Consider the following 22,757-nt stretch of genomic DNA (forward strand, 5'->3'; position numbering starts at 1 on the left):
GAGTAGGAATTTAATTTTAGTAGGGCAACTCAGTGATGAGGGTTGTGTAGTTACTTTTAATGATAAAAATTGGAAGGTTTCAAAAGGTTCCCTTGTAATAGAAAAAGGTGTGAAAGTAGGCACCTTATATCTTTGTACAGGTCATATTGTTCCTTCTACTTTAATTGTTTAAGAGAAAAATGAATGTTTAAGAATAATTGTTTTAGTTGAGCAGGGAGAACAAATAGCTATTGTAGATTCTGATACAACACTATGGCACAATAGACTTGGGCACATGAGTGAGAAAGGTATGAAATTACTTCATTCAAAGAAAGTTTTACTAGGTCTAAAATGTGTTAATATGGATTTTTATGAAAGTTTTGTATGGAAAACAAAAGAGAGCAAGTTTTGTGAAGACTGGGAAGGAAAACAAAAAGGAGAAATTAGAGCTTGTGCATATAGATGTATGGGGACTGGCTCAAGTATCTTCCCTTGGAGGTTCTCATTATTATATTACATTTATTGATGATGCAACTAGAAAAGTATGGGTTTATTTCCTTAGAAAAAAATCTTATGTATTTCAAACTTTTAAGAAATGGAAATGCTTGGTTGAAAATGAGACTAGTAAGAAATTGAAATGTCTCAGATCTAATAATGGTGGTGAGTATTGCAGTCATGAATTTGAAGATTATTGCTCCACTAATGGTATTCATAAAAAAATTGTTCTAAGAATTCAACAAGAAAATGGAGCAGCTAAACACATGAATAGGACTATAATGGACTGTTTAAGGAGCATGAGGTTGCATGCTAGGTTGCCCTTACACATGTTGGTAGAAGCTATCAATACTACTATATGTTTGATTAATAGAGGTCCCTCTACTCCTTTGGGATGCGGTATTCTAGAGGAACCATGGACTAGTAAGAAGGTGAGTTATTCTTTTCTCAAGACCTTCGGTTGTGAAGCATTTGCTCACATAGATTTTGAAAATAGAACCAAGTTGAAAGTTAAGTCAAAGAAATATGTACTTTTTGGATATGGCATTAATGAATTTGGTTATAGGCTTTGAGATTTTGAAAATCATAAAATTTTAAGAAGCGGGGATGTCATATTCAATGAGAAAGCATTGTACAAAGATCTATTGCAGCAATATGAGAAGAAAGAAGATAATTATGTAGTGTTGGATGATACTCCAAAAGTTAATATTCCAGCCATTCCTCATGATGTGCAACAACCTCAACAACAAATACCACACACATTGGTGAATGTTAGATGGTCAACAAGACACATTAGACCTCTAGAAAAATTCTCTCCTCTTTATATTCTATTTTACTTACTGATGCTGGTTAACCTGAAAGTTATGATGAAGTTGTGTAGGTGGATACTAAGATTTAGTAGGAGTCTACAATGAAAGATGAAATGGACTCTTTGTTGAAGAATAAGACATGGGATTTGTGCAAGTTGCCTACAAGTAAAAAGGCTTTACAAAATAAGTGGGTTTACAGGTTGAAAGAAGAGGAAGGGGGTAAGAAAACATTTAAAGCTAGGTTAGTTGTGAAAGCATTTGTAAAGAAAAAGGGCATTGATTTTAATGAGATATTTTCTCCTATTGTTAAGATGACTTTTATTTGTACCATTTTAAGTCTTATGGCTATTGAATATTTGCATTTAGAGTAGCTTGATGTTAAAATAGCCTTCCTTCATGGTGATTTGGATGAAGAAATATATATGGCTTAGCCACGGGGATTTGAGGTCAAAGGTAAGGAGAACTTAGTGTGCAAATTGAAGAAAAGTTTATATGGCTTGAAGCAAGCACCTCAGCAATGGTATCTAAAATTTGACAATTTTATGCATGAGCATGGTTATAGTAGGTGTTATTCATATCATTGTGTCTACTTTAGGAGGTTGGATGATGATAGTTACATTATTTTATATTTATATGTTGATGATATGCTTGTAGCTGGGTCTAACATGGATCACATTAAGGGGCTGAAACACCAATTAGCACATGCATTTTCTATGAAGGATTTCGGGGCAGCAAAAAAAATCCTTGGTATGAAGATTTGCAGAGATAGGAAGAATAGAACATTGATGCTATCTCAGGTTGATTATGTGGAGAAGGTGTTGCAACATTTCTCTATGGAGAATGCTGAAGTTGTCAGCACACCTTTACCTAGTCATTTAAAGTTGACTAAGGAGATGTGTCCTAAGACACAAGAAGAGGAGGATAAGATGTCCAAGGTATGCTATGATTCAGCTATATGAAGCTTGATGTATGCTATGGTATGTACTAGGCCAGATATTGCACATGCAGTGGGGGTCATTAGTAGGTATATGAGTCATCTAGGAATTGAGCATTGAAGTGTAGGCAAATGGATTCTCAAATATTTGAGAGGAACATCTAATAAGTGTTTACACTTTGGTGGCTCTACTACTGATTTATAGGGCTATTTTGACTTAGATTTGGTAGGGGATATTGATACCAGTTGAAGTTCTATAGGTTATGTCTTTACTATTGGTGGGGCAACCATGAGCTGGGTTTCTCGATTACAGAAGGTTAATAATCTATCCACTATAGAGGCAGAGTATGTTGCTACTATAGAGGCAGCCAAGGAGATGATATGGCTTTAGTTGTTCTTAGAAGAATTGGGACACCCTCAAAGGGATAATTATTTTTTTATAGATAGTCAAAGTGCCATTCATCTTACAAAGAATTCAGCTCTACATTCTAAGACCAAACACATACAGTTGTGTTACCATTTCATTCAATTAGTTTTGGAGGATGGATAGTTAAAGCTCAAGAAGATACATACAAATGAAAATACAATAGATATGTTAACAAAGGTAGTAACAAGGGAGAATTTGAACTCCTCTTTAGCTTTGGTTGGTCTTCTAGGCTAAATATGCATAAAAGAACAATAGAGTCTAGGGTGGTTTGATCTTGTTAGAAGTTGTAATCTTTCCTTGGTGTATTTATAAACCAAGGTTAGAACTCCTTTCTTTATTGTTGTAATATATTAGGATATAAGCCAAGGTATCCTAATATATTTCTTTTTTTGTCCTTTTTCCACTACATCTTATTTTGTCATCTAGTGGAATATGTGAGGACAAATATATATTGTAATTTCTAATTTTAGATTATTCCTCCTTAAGAGGAATCTCACACTTGGCCTCACACACTTATGAATGGTGGCATTCATAGACATGGGAGTTACATTCTAACTCCTCTCTCTCATCTCTATTTAAGAGATGACCCTCCTCTCTCATTCAACAACAATGAGGTTTCTTCCTCTTCTCAATTATTGTATGAGCATTGCTCTCTATCTCTCTCTCTCTTCCTTCTTAGGCTTTTCATGCCTCATTCATAATGTCACAAGGGGTTTTCTTTGCTTTCCCCTTTCCAAATATCTTGTCTCATGGTGTTGGAGCTTGAAGCTTTCTCTCTCCTATTTTATGGTAATATCTTTTCATGCATTTACTCACTTAGATTCTTTCCTGGTATTGCTTATTTACAAATTTCTTTTTCCATTTCTAACATGGTATCAGAGCAGTTTAATCTTTGTTTTGAGTGTGTGCATGAAGGTACGATTCGAAGGAGACTCTTGAGAGAGATTTCACTAGTTTCTTCTTTAATCTTTTTAAGATGGAAGAAATTGAATTTTTTTTGGATTTGGCTAGTTTACCGTCAAACCCGATTAACTTTTGTGTGCTCTAATTTGTGCAGGTTACTTCTTATTTTATATTAGTTTTTCATCTAACCCCCTTTGGCAGGCTTGCCGCCAAAAGGTTTTCCTATCTAGATATCTTTTTTACTATGATCTAATCACTTTCCAACTACATATTGGATTCTAATGTGTTTGATGGGTGCGGTATTTTTGAAGGTTTTATTTTTTTGCCTGTGTTTTTTAACATATAGCTCTCTTTTTAATCTAATTTTGTCAAAAAGATTTAGATTTTGGTCTAGTGAAGGACTATGGAAAGAAATCCAAGTTGGGTTTCACAGTATATTCACAGTATATTTTTTCAGTTTATAACTCCTCCTGACTGAATTAATAATCTTACAGTTTCAACTACATGAATGCCGGGGAGGCACCAGTGGGAGCAATCGACGTAGCGAGCAGGATTCTTCCGCTGCTCTGTTGATCTTCCCAGGATGAAGCCTGTTTAACCTTAAATATCCATTTTTGCCATTGCTTCTACTGTTGCTATTTGCTTCAGAAGATTCTGAGCCTTCCATAGCTTGAGAAACAAAATTATTCACTAATTCTTCAGGTTACACAGAAGCGAAGCTCTAGAAACTTACTATATTCATCCTGTTTAACCCTGGATTAGCATTTCTGCCATTTTTTTTGCTACTGCAGCTTGCTTCAGATGAATCTGAGCTTTCCATTGCCTTCCAGACTGATGTGGTAGTACTACTTGATAATGACATCATTTATGACATATGCAAGCGATGTCTAAACATAGAAAGACCATCGTATCAAAACTTGAATAGACTTGTATCACAAGTTATATCTTTGATAACCACTGACAATTCTATTGTAGGCTGTTTGGCTCTGTGAGCCTGGCGCCATATCCCATGCATTCTCTATTCTATTTTGAGCATTTAATAATGTCTTCACAGTCCTCATTACAACTCACACCTGCAACATGCTAAATATAGTGGAGTGAAGCTGCCTACCACTTCGATCTTTATTCTTTGTTCTTATTTTGCATCTACGTATTTCATGTGGTTACCATGTGCAATCATGCAATGTAAGACCGCACTATTCCGTGGAATAAATATGGAAGAATCAACGGTGTTGGACTTGTGTTCAATGATAAATTTTTCTATAATTGTGGGAGCGGTCTCGAACCCAATGCTAGAAATTAGGGTGATGGAATCGACATGGAGTGCACTGCCAATCTATTTTTTCTGCAGATGGAGCGATCGCTACCCCTCGGGTTGATCGGTTAGGGTTTTTTTTTGGGATTTTGTTCCTATTTTTGGGCCTCACGATGGGGTTGTTGAGCGAGGAGGTTGTGGTGATTAGGCAGGGAAAGAATAATGGGGATCCTGTTGAGATTATTGTGAATTGCTCGGATAAAGTTGGCCTTGGCTATGATCTCTCGCGTATCGTTTACGAATTTGGCTTGTGTGTTGTCAAAGTGGATGTTTCAACTGATTGCAAATGGTGTCTTGTGATATTCTAGGTCATGCCTGATGCTCTCTCTTCTCGACCAATAGATTGGGTCATGTTAAAAAACTGTCTCATAGAATCTTGCCCACCGAGCTCCCTTATGTTTTACTATGTCTTAAATCTAGAGCCAAAGCCAAAGCAGTTATATGTTTTGCAGATAGGTTCGATTAATAGGATAGGGCTGTTAAATGATGTTTCACAGACACTTTTCCCCTTTCACATTTGCCTTCTTTTACCATTTTCCCAGTCTCATTTAAGCCCTTCATTGGCATTGGCAGTGTCTCTCTACATTTTGCATGATTTTACATCCACCGGACACCAAGAATTTGCTGTCTTTATCTCATATGTTTTTCTTTTGACCTCACATCTGCCACTTTATTTTTGCAACCCTAAGCTCGGTGAGGTTTGAACACCTAACCACCAAATTCGAGAACAAGCTGAATTTTTGGAATTCATTTCCCTAAGCTCGGTGAGATTTGAACACCTGACCTCAGAATTTGAGAGCTAGCTGGAATTCATTTGGCCTTGGTGAGATTCGAATGCCTGACCTGAGCAAGCTGAAAATTTTGGAATTTATTTCCGTAAAGGCCATTCAGCTGCTTTATTCATCATTATTTTGATTCTTTCTCTTCTTATTGGAGCTGCCTAATTTTTATTTGAAATATATTACTTTTAATTTTGTGTTAACGGGTGGAGAATAGTGAAGATGGAGTGAACTTTTATGGCTCATGCTTGGCAACTCATCTATTTGCTTCTCTGAGAAAAAGATCCACCTGATTTATGCGCTCCTACAAGTCAGAATTCTTTACACCGTTACTGGCATTAATGTCGATGTCATTTTCATTAGTTTCTATTTTTGGTACCTTTTTCTTTTGCAGTTTCAACTGTTGGATTCAACAGTCTTTATTCTTTAAATAGATTGACCATTTTGGCCTATTATTGGAGTTTTAGAAGAAGCCTTATCATTGATGAGTTTGAGACAGACCACTGAGAAATTTGGTATTTAGTTTGGTTCAACAGTTCAATTTCTATCCATTACTCGAGTTTCAAAAGAAATCTGTCCATATTATTGATTATGAATCAACCCTCTGAGAAAGTCGGTTTTCTGGTTTTGGTTCAGTATCTTGTTCTTGTTGTTCTATCTGTGTCTCGAGTTTCAGTACAAGTGTGCAAACATTATTGAGTTTGAAATGGACACCGTGAAAGTTGGTGTTTGGTTTTGGTTTAGGTTAAACATCTATTTTCTTGTTTAGGCAGCTTGATGGCTTGATTGAAAGGTTTTTGGTCTTACTGCCATGATGAAAAGAACCTAAAATTACGTGGTTTTAAGTTTTAAAAAAAAGGAGAAGTTTAAGGATTTTTTTAAGAGAAGTTTTCTTAGAATTCAATATTACAACTAATTAAAGTTTATTATTTCTTTTTTTGTACTCTATTGCCTTCATTATTTAATAATTTGAGTTAATTGATCTATATAGTTATATCTTTCTTAATGTTTTATTCCAATCTTGGAGGCATATGTATGAGGAATATGGGGAGATCTTTTCTAGCCCCATGACTTTATGTTTTTATCTCCATTGTGAGATTATATTCTGAACCAAGGTATTCAACATAAAGCTAATTATTTTATATATAAAAAAACAAAGGGGGTAATCATTTTTTTAGCATCAAGCTATCATTTAATAATTGTAATTGTGTGATTTCATACTATGATATTTTAAGTATATTTATTCAAGTATATATGGGTGCACACATATATACCAAGATGAATATACAAGCTATTATAATTTTCATACCCATGTTTACCCTTAATGGAGTTTTATACCTGATATCTATATTTAGCTGATCTTCCTTAAATCATTTTACTTAATTGGATTATGAGTAATCTTACACATTTGCCTTCATTTTGATATTTTGATGTATTCATAGTTGCACTTTTATGCTTTTATAGCATTTTTCTATGCCCATGTTGGCACTTTATGGTTTTATACCATTGATCTACATGATTTATATGATATTTTTTTTGAGTTGCATAGGGAGCTTAATATTTTTTCAAGGATAACTATGTAGGTCCCCTCAATATAACTGATACATAGTTTCCTTATCTGGCCCATGGAGTATCCCTCCATCCTATATTGGTATGCACTCATTTTTTATGGAGTTTCCCTCCATTTGGTTCTATTGATTCCATTTTGAAAGATTGATATTTATGGAGTTTCCCTCCATGTTGTTCCATTTTGTTCCTTAATGAAGAGGATGTTATTATTGGAGTTTCCCCTCCAAATTCAGATAATTTGATCCAATTTGAAGGCAATATGTTGTTCTATCCTCATAATCCATTCTTTTGATTATCCTAACAAATTATGATAATTCTAATTTGATCAGCATGTCTCTCTTTTTATGTTATTTTCATATATTAATGTGATAATGATCTGCATACTTCATTGCTTAGATCGTGAGTCATGTAAGTTATGGTGCTGCAGCCCATTAACTTGCAGTGGGATGATTCATTAAGTGGACTGTCTATATCCACGTGATTGATGCAAGATTGATGCAAGTATCATTAGTTGGCCTTGTCTGTGGTCATTAGTGCATTAGTATGTTTCTTTCATGAGAGACTTATTGCATAAAGATTGGTCATTTTGACCCATATTATGCTCATTTTTGAGCTTATGACTTATTTTAGATATCATGTTAACTCCATTGCATGTTGGTGAACACATTCATTTATTTTTACTCAATTTGTCCTTGTTGACAATTTTTTGAGCATATACTTTATCTTGATATCAGGTTATCTCCATTGTTTTCTGGTAACATGTTTTACTCATTGTTTCTCTATGAGAACTTTATTATCCTTATTCAAAAGGATTTCGAATTTGCATATATGATGGCATTCTATTTGTGGATATTTCTCTTGTTGTTCTCCTTTTTTTTCAGGTGATCCATCAAGGAACCTTCTCGTTTTTTTTTTCACATATGAAGATGTGTCTATGCTTCTAGTTGATCACATTCAAAGGACTCATGTACTTCTCTTGGATCTGCAAATGTTCCATATGGCTTGAAGACAATCAAATTACTTCATATTGAAGATTAAGTTGCAGATTTTTGTAAAAATTATGGGTTTAATACCCTTTGATGTAATTACCCCAAGTAAAGATTAAAGGGGGGTGTTAGAAGTTGTAATCTTTCCTTGGTGTATCTATAAACCAAGGTTAGAACTCCTTTCTTTATTGTTGTAATATATTAGGATATAAGCCAAGGTATCCTAATATATTTCTTTTTTTGTCCTTTTTCCACTACATCTTATTTTGTCATCTAGTGGAATATGTGAGGACAAATATATATTGTAATTTCTAATTTTAGATTATTCCTCCTTAAGAGGAATCTCACACTTGGCCTCAATCACTTATGAATGGTGGCATTCATAGACATGGGAGTTACATTCTAACTCCTCTCTCTCATCTCTATTTAAGAGATGACCCTCCTCTCTCATTCAACAACAATGAGGTTTCTTCCTCTTCTCAATTATTGTATGAGCATTGCTCTCTATCTCTCTCTCTCTTCCTTCTTAGGATTTTCATGCCTCATTCATAATGTCACAAGGGGTTTTCTTTGCTTTCCCCTTTCCAAATATCTTGTCTCATGGTGTTGGAGCTTGAAGCTTTCTCTCTCCTATTTTATGGTAATATCTTTTCATGCATTTACTCACTTAGATTCTTTCCTGGTATTGCTTATTTACAGATTTCTTTTTCCATTTCTAATAGATCTAGTGGGAGCCCCATGTGGTAGTGGTATTGCTATAGGATTGGTCTCCAAGTGGGAGATTGTTGTTTAGTGTGGAGCCTGATTAATCCCCAAGTGGGAGATTGTTATATTGTGGTGACTGATCAGGAAAGTACTATACATACTTCATAAATATTTTGGTCCATGGCCGACATTGTGGCCAACATATGGATGACATGTTGTAACCCTAAAATGGCATAAAATACTTGTATAAAAGGGCTTAGGGTTAGGTATTTTTCATTAAATTGTGATGGGAAATTGGTTCTTGTAGTGGTATTGAGCTGTAAGGGATTACAAATTGTAATTAGGTTGTAATCATTGGATCATAATAATATTAGACTTGCTATTTGGTGGATGTAGCCTAAGGATTGGGTGAACCACATTAAATCTTTGTGCCTTATGTTCTTTCCTGTGTGATCTATTATTTTTTTGTTATTGGTTATATTTGCATGTAATTATTATTTCTACCTTTGGTTTAATCCTAACACTCAAAAATACTTTCCTGAGATGACTAAAATGCTCTACCACATCCTTTGAGTATACTATGATATCATCAAGGTAGACTAACAAAAACCTCTTAATCATATTTTTGAAGGCCATCTCCATTTCTTTTTTAAATGTGGCACTTGCATTTGTTAGTCCAAAAGGCATCTTACTATAGGAATAGGTACCCCATTTGGTAGTGAAAGTAGTTTTATATCTGTTATTTTCCTTGACCAACACTTGACTATAACTTAAAAATCCATCCAAGAAGGAGAATCTCTCTAAACCACTAACTTTAGACAATATTTGTTCCATAGAAGGGAGAAGATGATGATCTTTAAGGGAGGCTTGGTTAAGATCACTAAAATCTACACATAGTCTAATCTCTCCATTATTTTTCCTAATTGGGACAATGTTTGCCACCCAAGAGGAGTGCTTGATAGGGAAGATGATATTAGCCTCAATTAATTTGGACAACTCATTTATCATTAGGGGTTCAATCTTGGGATTTACTAGTTTCTATTTTTTCCTAATAGGCTTGAAATTATCCACCAAATCTATAGTATGTTGGAATAGACTAGGGTCAAATCTCCTCAAATCATCATATGTCCAAGAAAATATATCATTAAATTCTTAACTTAGATGGACAAAACTTTCTTGCTCATTTTTAGAACATACCTTCCTCAAGTTTAGCATCCTTCTATTAGCAACTATGATTGGCACATGGCCTCCCTTGTTTGTAGCAAGATTCATGCCTCTTTCTCTCTCTTGGTCATCAAGGTTGAAGACACTCTCTAAGGTAATGAGACCATTAGGTAATTTTTTGGAGTTGAGATTGATGATTTGATCACCATATTGGTCATGTAATCTTGATTAATTTCTATCTAAGAATTATGCTTTATTCTTCAAGAAACTCACAATTTTTACATCAGATTCAAAGATCTACCAATTGATATCATTATTAAGGATAGTTGGCCTGACCACCATTTTAATTTTCTATCTCTTCTAATCTTCGAGGCTTCTTGGGACATCATGAGATGCACCCACTGCCTCAAGTCTATCAACATATCTATTTCCTTTTCTAGGAATGCTTTGAATATGAAATACACAAAAACCTTCAAGAAAATCCCATACCCTATGTTTGTAAGAGTTGAGAAAATTATTCTTAGTGACATTTTAATTTCTCACCTGATTGATCACTAGCTAACTATCCCCATACACACTTAATGCTTGGATTCCTCTTTTTTGAGCGAGTAAGATACCTTGAATCAATGCCTCATACTTGGCTATATTATTAGTACAACTAAACTATGACCTAAATGAGAAATAGTACTTTTCTAATGCAAGAGAAACCAACATTACATTGGCCCCTAACCCATTTTTATTTCTTGATCCATCAAAGTACATGCTCCATATCCAACTTATATCTTCTTTGGCTTTCATTCGAGCATCATTTTCTAATATACAATATGTTCCCAAGCCAGTCTCTAAGGTTTCTAATATAAGATCAAATTGATAAGCATTAGCCCATTCATCCAAGAGGAAATTAGGTGTATTAGAAAGGATGTGGCTGGTTCATTTGCTATATCGTTTTCATCTATCTATAGGATAGTACAATTCACATTGATGAGATTAGGAGTATAGGGCTCAATATGATAGAGGGCTAATGGCTTTTCTTTGATTGAGGCCTTGGTTCCATATCTAGTTCTAAAAAACATATATGACCAATTAGAAGATATGTAACCACCTATTTGAATAGTGAAATCTATTGATAGACAAATGGAAAAATGTGGCTTGACCTCAAAAATTGATATATCTTGAACTACAATGCAACCTGGGCATGCATGTAAGGCCATTTCAACATTCCTAAGGATTCCCATGGTCTTGATGGTACTACCATCTATTTGCAATACATCTTTAACAATGGGTTCATATTTCATTTCTAAGGTATTAGCAACACACTTGGGCATTATTGAACTACTAGCCCCTGAATCAATCATATAGTTGTGGACTAGTTTATCTCCTATAATAAGAGAAATATAAAATGGAGGAGGTCTAACCTTTTTGATTATTTCTACCTCCCTTGATCTTTGTACCAAGATTACAACATTCACCATGCTAGGTGGTTGATCTTTGAGTTTAATGTTTTCCAACTCCTATTGCAGTAGCCTCCTTTGTGATGGTACAATAGTTACAACATCCCATATAGAATGTTTGTATTGGTATTCCTCATCTACTCTACCATACTAAAAGGAGCATTAGATGTTCTGCTAGGAGCCTTCGAAGTAGAATCTTGAGGTGGGATAATTTGTAGGTTATTCATATTATCTCTACTTTCACCTTGCCTTTGCTATTGAGAACCATTAGTAGACTAATACACATTGTGTTGCTAGAAACTATTTGTACATATGGCACTACACTTGATGTGGAAGGCTAATTAGGAGGTTGAGGTGCCATCTCCTCCACAACTTTTTTCTTGCTCTTAGTATTGTAAGCACATGTATCCTAGTTTACATTACCATGCTCTTCTACTAGGTAGTTCATAAAAGAACAAATACCCTACTAAAAGGTATCAACAAGTTGATTAGCATTGTGTTGTTGGACAACCGCTCACTCCGGTATAGTTAAAGCCAAGTAAGATTCTACCTTTTGACACATGCAGTATCCATAGGAGTAGTTACAAGAAGGGAAAAAATATTGATCTTGGACAAGGTTGTTTGGAGGGACTAAGGCCCTATTTAGATTGGTGTTTGAAGACTGGGGATGGTCGATAGGTCTATTTTGATTGTGAGAGTGATCGATAGGCCTATTCTAGTTGTAGGCGGTATGACTCTAATTTGGAGATCTACTATGAATGGGACCTTGACTATGGAGTTGGAGAGGCTTATTATTCTAAGCATGTTTCCTCTTCATGGTCACCAACTCATTTCCCATTTTTTGTACTATTGCACTATTTTCCTCAATCTTCTTTTCTTGATCTAGCATCCTCCTAGCCACATTCTGCATCAATGTCTACATCATAGCCTCAATCCTATCAACCCCATTAGAGGATGTAGAGGCTATGGGGAATACAACAAGAGGCTAACTTATATAGGAGACATGAATGGGGGCTATAGTGGACTGATGATTAGTCATGTTAGGTAAGAAAGGCATTGGGGGTATTGGAGCTAACTTCCTTCTTGGTATCAAAATATTTTTAGCTCTTATGGCAACCTAATAAGCATTTGGTAAAGTGTCTACTCCCATAGATTGCAAGTTGGTAGCAATATCACTATTGAAGGCTGTGAGATAATACAAGAATGCGTTACGGGGAGAGGGCTTCATTGCAGTAGGTATTTTGTCCCATGTTTTCTAAAATCTATAATTGAAATCAATCATACATTCATGGGGGACCCTCTTGATAGTTGTCAGTTTCTCTAAAAGTGATAGGTGGTCAATTTTGTTCTCAAAATTCTTGCATAGGGCTGCCCCTAGCTCATCCCAATTAGTAATAGAGCTATGAGGTAAACCTCTATACCATTGTACTATCTTCCCTTTCAAGGATGAGGTCATAAGTCTAACTGCTACATCATCCTTTGTGATACTATGAATAGTATAGACATTAGATGCTTTTTGAATATGTTCAATAGGGGATCTAGAGGTTTTACCTATAAACTCAGATACACTTTTGAGAGCTGATACTAGTGTATCATGCCTTTGGGCTAATAGGAGGGGGATCCTACCATTATAGGTGTAAAAAGCATGAGATCTAGCCATATAAGAACGTGTTCTATTGATATGAGTAGATGGTATTCTAGGTTGACACCTAACAAAACAAGGAGTGGAGATAGATCTTGTAGGGGTATGTGTTACTGTCACACTCCTAGCTAGTGACAAGGATAATCTAGCCTTTCTTCTTGGGTTAGAAAGAGAAAGTTCTTGATAGTGGAACTTACCTCTAGAAAATTCCCTTGTGTGTCTCTTGGACATGAATTACAAAAAATTTGGTCTGGAACTAGATGTGCTTGAAGCTTAGAGTTTCCAAGTACTTCTAAACAATGAGCCTCTCTAAGGCTTTATACTAAAGGCAATACTATCCCCTCAGCATGGATCAAAAAATATTTTCCCGATGGTAGTGAACTTTGGAATATTTAAAATATAATGTCTCACTGGGTGTGCCAAAAACTATTGTCACAAGTCTTGCACCCTTGTCCAAAGTCTTACCTAAGGATAGCCTTGTGAAAAATGGAAACAAAATCCAAGCTATGAGACTTGAACTATGAGGTTGAGTCTCTAGAGAAGGTCAACATCCTCTACTATTAGGATGCACTTGAACTATTCTTTAACATAAAAGGGAGAAGGAATACATGAAAGTAACTACCTAATCTATTCTAAAGAGGTGATGCACCAAAATAGGGTGTCCAAACTAGTCTCTACCCATACATTCATAGTGCTATTATTATGATAGTCTAAAGATATATGGATTCAAAATTTGCTTTATTCTATAAACTACACAAAGATCAGAGAACCATATGAATGACACAAGGAAAATGCTTCACTTTTTATCATTCATGGGCCAAAGAGATATTAAGAATGAAAATTATAGATATTTGTAGTATGTCAAAGAGAGGCAAAAAAGCTTACATAGTATCATGATAGTTGAAAGAGATAAGGCAGAAAGTCATATAACTCAAAGGCAAAAGGGAATTTATAGTAGCATGTCAAGACAATACTAGAGAAAATAGAGAAGGTCCAACCCTAAGAAAAAGTACAATATTTTCCTTTATAGTGCAAGAATAACTTGGATGAATTCCCTTATAAGAAAAAAAACCAACCACTACAATCAAATCTCCAGAGAATATTTATTGCAAAGCTAAAAATATCTAGCCATTGAGTAAATCCACACATGAGAGGATCACTCCTGCACCAAACAAATCTCTAAGAGGTCAAGAGTGATGGTTATTCAATATCTAACTAAACGAATGGATTAACTAATAGTGGTGGAGTATTTCTTTTGCATTAATCAAGCCTAAGGATTGATGAGAGTAGTTAAAGGATATTAGAAAGATTAGATTCATCATTCAAGGAACTGCTTCTATTGCCATCAACCTCCAATTTGATCACAACCCCTGGTCAACTAAGGTTTAACCATTAAGTCCTTCTATGTGGACCAAAAATTTCTCACCATTATGCCACCTTATCAGTGATATGATCCTTATGCCTTGTGTTTAATCACCCACAATCACAACCTTGCCATCACCTTCTCTTAATAACTATTATTGCTTACAAAACTATGATCCATTGGTCATTGCTACCTTGCAACCTGCACTTGGCATTATTTACTAACTATCACAATCTTGTTAAAGTTGATGTTAGACCATATCCACACCATCACCCTCTTAGACTGATGTTACTATCTAACCCTTGCAATCAAGAAAAATAAAGGAAACTGCTACTTTGCAACTCAAACCTTCACCATTTCTTGACTCATGGAGATTATGCACTGGTTGTAGATCTAGATGATCTAATAGTGTAGGATATTTCTTGAAAAACTTAAGATCTACCTTTTCCACATTGTCACAATTTAAACCATAGCATACCAATATAACCATGCGACCAGGAAAAATTAAACCAAAACACACCTTTGCTACCCTGGCCTTAGTTAGCACTTAACCGACTGTAACCATGCGAATCACACAATCATGACTAAAAATATTATAAAGCATAACATGAAATAAGGAATATGGAAAACATTAAATCATTTCACAAGAACCCTAGGTGATCATTAAAATAAAACATTATTTGAATTTGATTTTTTGGCAGGAGGGAAACTTTGGGCTAGTAGTTCCTTCTATCTATTTTGTACTATCTCATTGTGTCTCTGAAGTTATTACATAACTAACACACAAGTCTCTTTCTTCTTTGATTATTTCCATTCTAATTCTTAGGTGCTTTGCAATTTCTTGTAATGTGTTCAAGATTGTTACATTTGTAACACACGAACTAGTCCTTTTCTCCATTATATTTCTTTCCATAATTGGATTTGTTTTATTATCTTCCTCTTCCATTACCTGCAAGGTTAGTATTCCTAAACCTTCTACTATTTGCAACATAACCATCAAGCTTAGGTTTCTTACATTCTACTATCTTATGTCCATAACCATGATGATTATAATAATAGAAATTGGTAATTGGTTTAAAAGACTTACCTGTGCAATCTATTTTCATGTTTCCAACTTCATTACATATGAAGTATCTACTCTAAACTCACATCTTACTTACTTGGGTGGTTCATCTTGCTTAGGTTTATCAACTTGTTCTTTTTCCTTAGGTTCATCATGTTTTTCTAAAAAATTAATTAATTCTAATTCCTTTAATACTTTAGTAGATGTGCTTGATTCTACCTTACTCAGATCAGATTCCTTAGGGGATTCAATAACTAGATCTAGTTCTCTTCTAATTTCAACTTTTTTTGGTTGATTTCTCTCAAATAAGATATCCAAGTCTTGTCTTTTCATAAGAAGGTATATGGTGAAATATCTATTGATCTATCTTCACACTACTAGAATAATTTTTTTATAACTATTGCTTAGCTTGTGCCAATTCTCCTTTCACAATGATATTGTACTTTTCTAATCTTGCATGCTCAATCTCAAAAGTATCTAATTCAGATGCAACTTGACTTAACTAGGATCTAAGATTTGCATTCTCAATTTTTAGTTTAGGTTCATTCTTGCCACCATTTTTCTTAAGACACAACTTAAGTTCAAAAATTTTCAGTACATGTTTCAAAATCTCATTTTCTTTCTAAAGATTTCCTACTTCATTATTGTCACTAGTCTACATAATTGACTCCTTGCTAGATTTCAGATCATCAATCTTGTCTTTCAGTTTACCAATGAAAAATTTTGCATCTTCATATCTATCTTTCTAGTTATCTCTTTCTTTAGTAAGAAGGTCAATCTTTTCAAGAGCTTCTTCAAGGTTTTTCTTCAATTGTTCCATTTCTATTGGGATCTAATACCAATTGCTAGAAATAGATAATACTAGGACGGGGGATGAATTAGTATTCTACAAAAATTTTCCCACAACTAAATATTTTTAATTACTTTATAACTTGCATATGAAAGTAAAGAAACAATGTCAAACATTAAATATAACCATTCACATAGAAAACTCATAACACCATTATTTGTTAACTAGGGAAACCCTGGCCAAGGGAAAACCTTGATGGGGATGATATCCACTATATGATTCACTAAAAAATAGGATCCTTTTAAGGATATAGACCTAGTTAGGAGTTTGTGAAATACATATAGTGTCTCTAGTCCTTTTTAGAGGACTAGGCCTTGTTAGAAGCCTCAACCCTATTAAGAGTTGCTTCAACCTTGTTAGGAGTTGGTGGATCAAATAAAATATATGCAAGAAGAGCTCATTACCCTAACATGCAATTATACAATTCAATTCTTCACAAGAATAGATATACATACAGTACTTTCTATCTATTGTATTTTGCATTTGCTCTAGTCATACAATAGATGTAGTTCACATATCATCGACTTCACATCAATCAAAAAAATTGCATAGATCATATATATGTCACATAGTTCATCATATATCACACATATCATATATATGTTGCATAGTTCATCATACATCACACACTTATCTTCGCAAGATAAGATCTTTTACTTATACCTCGCACATTCATAATTCACTGCTTAGTCAGCCTTCATGTCTTCACATGCTTGACATACTATGAAATAACTTATGGAATAATATCCACATAGTTGGCTCATCATGAATTTGTAATTATTTTGTTACCAAAATAATTTCTCAAGTCATACAATCCAATTCTCTACTATGCTTTGTTCTACTTTATTAAATACTCGTACTGGTATTTCAATCATATCCCATGTCATATTGTGTGTACACACCTATGCACAGGTATATGTCTATTGAAAATTGGCTAATGAGGATATGTAATTGTTGTCATTTATGGAAAAAAATGATGTAAATGTTTACTAGGAAATCTCAGAAATAAAAATCCTTAGCTTTTGGTACTCAGGAAGTTGTCTAAGTATGAATTTAGTATACAATAGTGTATTGTTTTGATTAAAACTTGTTGCTGATGTCATATTATGACTAGAAAAATTAGATGGAGATAGTATACATGTTGATGATGTGTATAACTTTGGAAGCCAGTATGGACTATATAGAAAAGTGATATTCATGTTTTAAACAAAATAGGATAGCAAAATTGAAGGAAAGGAATTATTTTGTTTACAAAATTATTACTTGTCCAATTAGGGCCAACATCCTAGATGTTTACTCTAAGTTGGAAAAGTGTATTATGATCTTAGCCAACCTAGCAGAAATCTATATAAAGGCATGGTATTTATGCAAAGGACATCTTGCAATGAGAAGTGTGATTGTGCAAATTGTATAATTGTGATGTAAGTTGTGCAAGTATTGCGATATGCTAACTTACTATAAAAACAATATATGCAAAATTTTGTAAAGTTATTTTGTGATCCAAGATCAAGATGAAGATCAAAGATCAATCAAGAAAGAATATATAGTACATACATTCCAAAAGTCTGATTACTTGTTGATGGAGACACAACCCAAGTACAAAATGGACACAACAAGAAAGGGAAAATTTTATTAACTGTGAAAATATGCTAGTACACTTAGCGCAGAGAAACAAAATCCAAAACATGCCTTATGGGCTTACAATAGCATAAATTTGGAGAAAAATTCTTCTCCTAGTAACTTCTCTCAAACTCCACTATGAACTACCTTTTACAATGCCAAAAATGTTCTTAAATAGACCCTGAAGGGTTAAGGATTAGGAATACATTCTAGAAAGTGCTAGTTGGCATCCACTGACCAAATAGAAGGCTCTAGAAGTTGCATTAGAAGTCGACACAAAATCAGAAGAATCCAAAAATGGTAACCGAACTTTCGGGAGGCATAACTTTTGAACTGTAGCTTTGATTAACAAATCATTTACATTTTCGGGAAGCTCTCAAAGTGCTCTATAGCCCTATGGATAGATTCAATCATCCCCCATTTTTAGGCCCTATTGAAGGTCATTTAATGCCCCTAACCTGACTATGAAGCATTCTTAGGAGGTCTCCAAAAATTGAAAAACTGTGATAACTTTCAAACTGTGGGGCCTTTTGACCTGATTCTTTTTCTAAAATGCTCTAAATTACTATTACATTCATCCGCCCAATTTACACCATCTAATTTACCAAAATTATGGCTCAATTACATACTCCTATTTTTTTGGCATTTAAATGTATCCCAAGGTGTTCAAATACTCTAACCTAGAACACTGATAGTGGAACTGTGAGAGTTGAAACCTTTATTTGACCCAAATGGATATCCAAAAATGAAAACACATGAAACAAAAACTAAGTCTAAGTACATTTTTTTGGGTGAATAGGATTGCCCTTATACCTCTGGATGCTCCTACATCACTTGTTTGGGCAGTGAGCTCTTCGTACAATCAGAAGTGCATGTTTAGACAGTGGGCTCATCTTGTATCTACTATACTACAACTCCTAACAGGGATTTAAAGTCTCCTAACAAGGACTCCTTATACTAAACTTTCTCATTGACTCCTAATAGGGTCCATCCTCTAACAAGGAACTTTGATGGAGACACAAACCAAGCATATAATGGACACAACAAGAAAGGGAAAATTTTATTCACTGTGTAAATATGCTAATACATTTAGTATAGAGAAAATAGACTTCAAAACATGCCCTAAGGGCTTACAAAAGTATAAGTCTAGAGATAATTTCTCCTTTTAGTACCTCCTCTCAAACTCCACTCCGAACTGCCTTTTACAATGCCAGAAATGTTCTTAAATAGACCCCAGAGGGTTAAGGATTAGGAATACATTCTAGAAAGTGCTAGTTGGCATCCACCGACCAAATAGAAGGCTCTAGAAGTCGCATTAGAAATTGGCACAAAATTAGAAGAATCCAAAAATGGTAATGAAACTTTTGGGAGGCATAACTTTTGAACCGTAGCTTCGATTGATGAACCGTTTACATTTTTGAAAAGCTCTCAAAGCGCTCTATAGCCCTATGGATAGCTTTGCTTGTCCTAAATTTTTTAGCCCTATTCAAGGTCATTTAATGCCCCTAACCTGACATTGAAGCATTCTTAGGAGGTCTCCAAAAATCAAAAAATTGCAATAACTTTCAAATTGGAGGGCCTTTTGACCTGATTCTTTTTCTGGAATGCTCTAAATTATAATTACAATCTTTTGACCAATTTACACCTTCTAGTTCACCAAAATGATGGCTCAATTACATACTCCTATTTTTTTGGCATTTACACATATCCTAAGGTGTTCAAATACTCTATCCTAGAACATTGATAGTGGAATTGTGAGAGTTGGAACCTTTATTTGACCCAAATGGGTTTCCAAAAATGAAAACACATGAAATAGAAACTAAGTCTAAGTACATTTTTTTGGTTGACACAGGATTGCCCTTATACCTCTAGATGCTCCTACATCAGACACCTAGGGTAGATTGAAAAGTGACCCTGTCACTTTATGAATGGTAGAGGAAATCCCAAATGGGAAACCTTAGCTACTGAAATCCAAGTTGAGTCCTTTATCAGTCGTCCTTTCCACTTGACCAAATACTCTTCATACTACCTATTTCTGGTACTCCTTCCCACACGACTATCCAGAATCTCCTCTATCTCCTCCTTCTTAGAAGTAGGAATTGGACATGGCTCTAATGTCAGCTCCTCATCTGCACCATCATCATGATACTTTGTTAAGTCTACAATGTTGAAAATAGGAGAAATGTGAATTCCATCTGGCAACTCCACCTCATATGCATTTCCTGAGTCATGTTTCTTTAGAATTTTGCAGGGACCAAATTTCCTTATTTTCAGCTTGTTGTAAGTACCAAATGGAAATCTTTCTTTTCATAAGTGTACCATGACTAGATCCCCTACTTGGAATTCCTTATGTCTTCTCCTTTGATCAGCCCTAGCTTTATACTCTTGATTCATCTTGGTAATGTGTGCCTAAACCTCCTCATGTAGACGCTTGATATGTTCAACAAATTCTTTAGCTTCAGCACTTGTCCTCTCCCCTTGCTCTATCTTCCTCAACTCTAGTGTAGTCCTTGGGCTATCTCCATATACAATTTGGAATGGTGATCTACCAGTACTCCTATTTATAGAGTTATTGTAAGAAAACTATGCTTGTGGTAGAATCAAATCTCACCCCTTGGGCTTATCCCCATCTGAACATCTTAGCAAATTGCCTAGACTTCTGTTTACCACTTTTGTTTGGCCGTCATTCTGCAGGTGATGTGTGGAACTGAATTTCAAGTCTATTCTCAACTTCTTCCACAATGTTCTCCAGAAATACCCTACAAATTTAGTATCTCTGTTAGAAACTATACTCCTTCGAAGACCATGTAGTTTTACCACCTCTCTGAAAAACAAGTCTGCAATATGGATAACATCATGAGTTTTGTGGCATGGAATGAAATGTGCCATTTTGGAGAACCTATCAACAACCACAAATACTGAGTCATTACCCCTTTGTTTCCTTGGCAATCCAAGAACAAAATCCATACTTATGTCCTCCCATGGCTTTGATGGAACAGGAAATGGCTAATAAAGTCCAGTATTGTGGCTAAATCCCTTGGCAACTTGACAAATCTGACAACTCTGTACAAACTTCTTCACATCATGTGAAATTTGAGGCCAAAAATAATGTTCTCTAAGAATGGAAATGGTCTTATCTCAACCAAAATGTCCTACCATCCCTCCACTATGTTTCTCCTTAATCAAAATTTCCCTCATGGAACTCCTTGGAATGCATAATTGACTGCCCTTGAATAACTTACCATCCTGAATCAGATAGTCTAACCACTTAGTTCTGTCTACAGCAATAGGCTCCTTACAAGCTTTCCATGCTTCAGCAAAATCAGGATCCTCAGGGTACAGATTCTTGAGTTCATCAAACCCAACTACTTTGACCTACATTACTGTAAGCGAAAATTGTCTCCTACTTAGTGCACCTGCAACCCTATTAGATTTTCCACTTCTATGCTTCAACAGAAATTTATAGCTTTGCAAGAACTCTACCCACTTCATATGCCTCTGATTCAATTTACCTTGGTTATTTAAGTACTATAATGCCTAATGATCAGTATACAAAACAAATTCCTTTGGCAATAAATAATGCCTCCATTTCTTTAAGGCCTAAACTATTGCATAGAACTCTTGATCATAAACAGAATACTTTTTTTTCGCATCATTCAATTTTTCACTAAAATATGCAATAGGCTTACCTTCTTGGCTTAATACAGCCCCAATAGCACTGCCACTAGCATCACAATCCACCTAGAACACCTTTCTAAAATTTGGAAGTGCCAACATAGGTTGTTCTATCACCTTCTTCTTCAGCAATTGAAAACTTTTTGTAGCTGCCACAGTCCATTTGAACTCTTTTCTATCCCCTCTTATTGTGTTAGTCAGGTGTGCACATATGCCACTAAAATTCTTAATGAACTTCCTATAAAAACTAACTAGACCATGAAATGATCTTACCTCAGTAGAAAACCTTGGACTAGGCCATTCCAAGATGGATTTTACCTTCTCTGGATCCATTTTGAGACCTTCAGGTGATATAACAAACCCCAAGTAGACTAATTCCCTTTTTGCAAAGATACACTTCTTCAGATTAATTAATAGTTTCTCTTCCCTTAACCTTTCAAGGACACTATGAATATGCAATAAATTTTCTTCCAAAGTCTTGCTGAAAATTAAAATATCATCCAAATAGACAATAACAAATTTTTCCAAGAACTTCTTAAGTACCTCATTCATAAGCCGCATGAAGGTGCTTGGGGCATTTGTTAATCCAAAGGGCATGACTAACCACTCATAAAGACCCTCCTTGGTCTTGAAGGCTATTTTCCACTCATCTCCTTCTCATATCCATATCTGATGATAGCCACTCTGGAGATCTATCTTTGTGAAGTACTGAGCTCCACTCAAGCAGTCCATAAGATCATCCATTCTTGGAAAAGGAAACTGATACTTGATGGTTATCCTATTTATAGCTCAAGAGTTTATACACATCCTCCACTCTTCATCCTTCTTTGGTGCTAGTACTATAGGTACTACACATGGGCTCAGGCTCTCCCGAATCAAGCCCTTCCTCAATAGCTCCTGAACCTATCTATTTAGCTCCCCAGTTTCAGTAGGAGTCATCCTGTGAGCAACCTTGTTAGGCAAACTAGCTCTTGGGATTAAATCTATCTGATGACTGATTTGCCTTACTGGTGGAAATCCTTCTGGAA

The sequence above is a fragment of the Cupressus sempervirens genome, chromosome 4, assembly GCF_028749045.1.
Source record: "Cupressus sempervirens isolate cs-2001-9-10 chromosome 4, ASM2874904v1, whole genome shotgun sequence".
Taxonomy (NCBI): domain Eukaryota; kingdom Viridiplantae; phylum Streptophyta; class Pinopsida; order Cupressales; family Cupressaceae; genus Cupressus; species Cupressus sempervirens.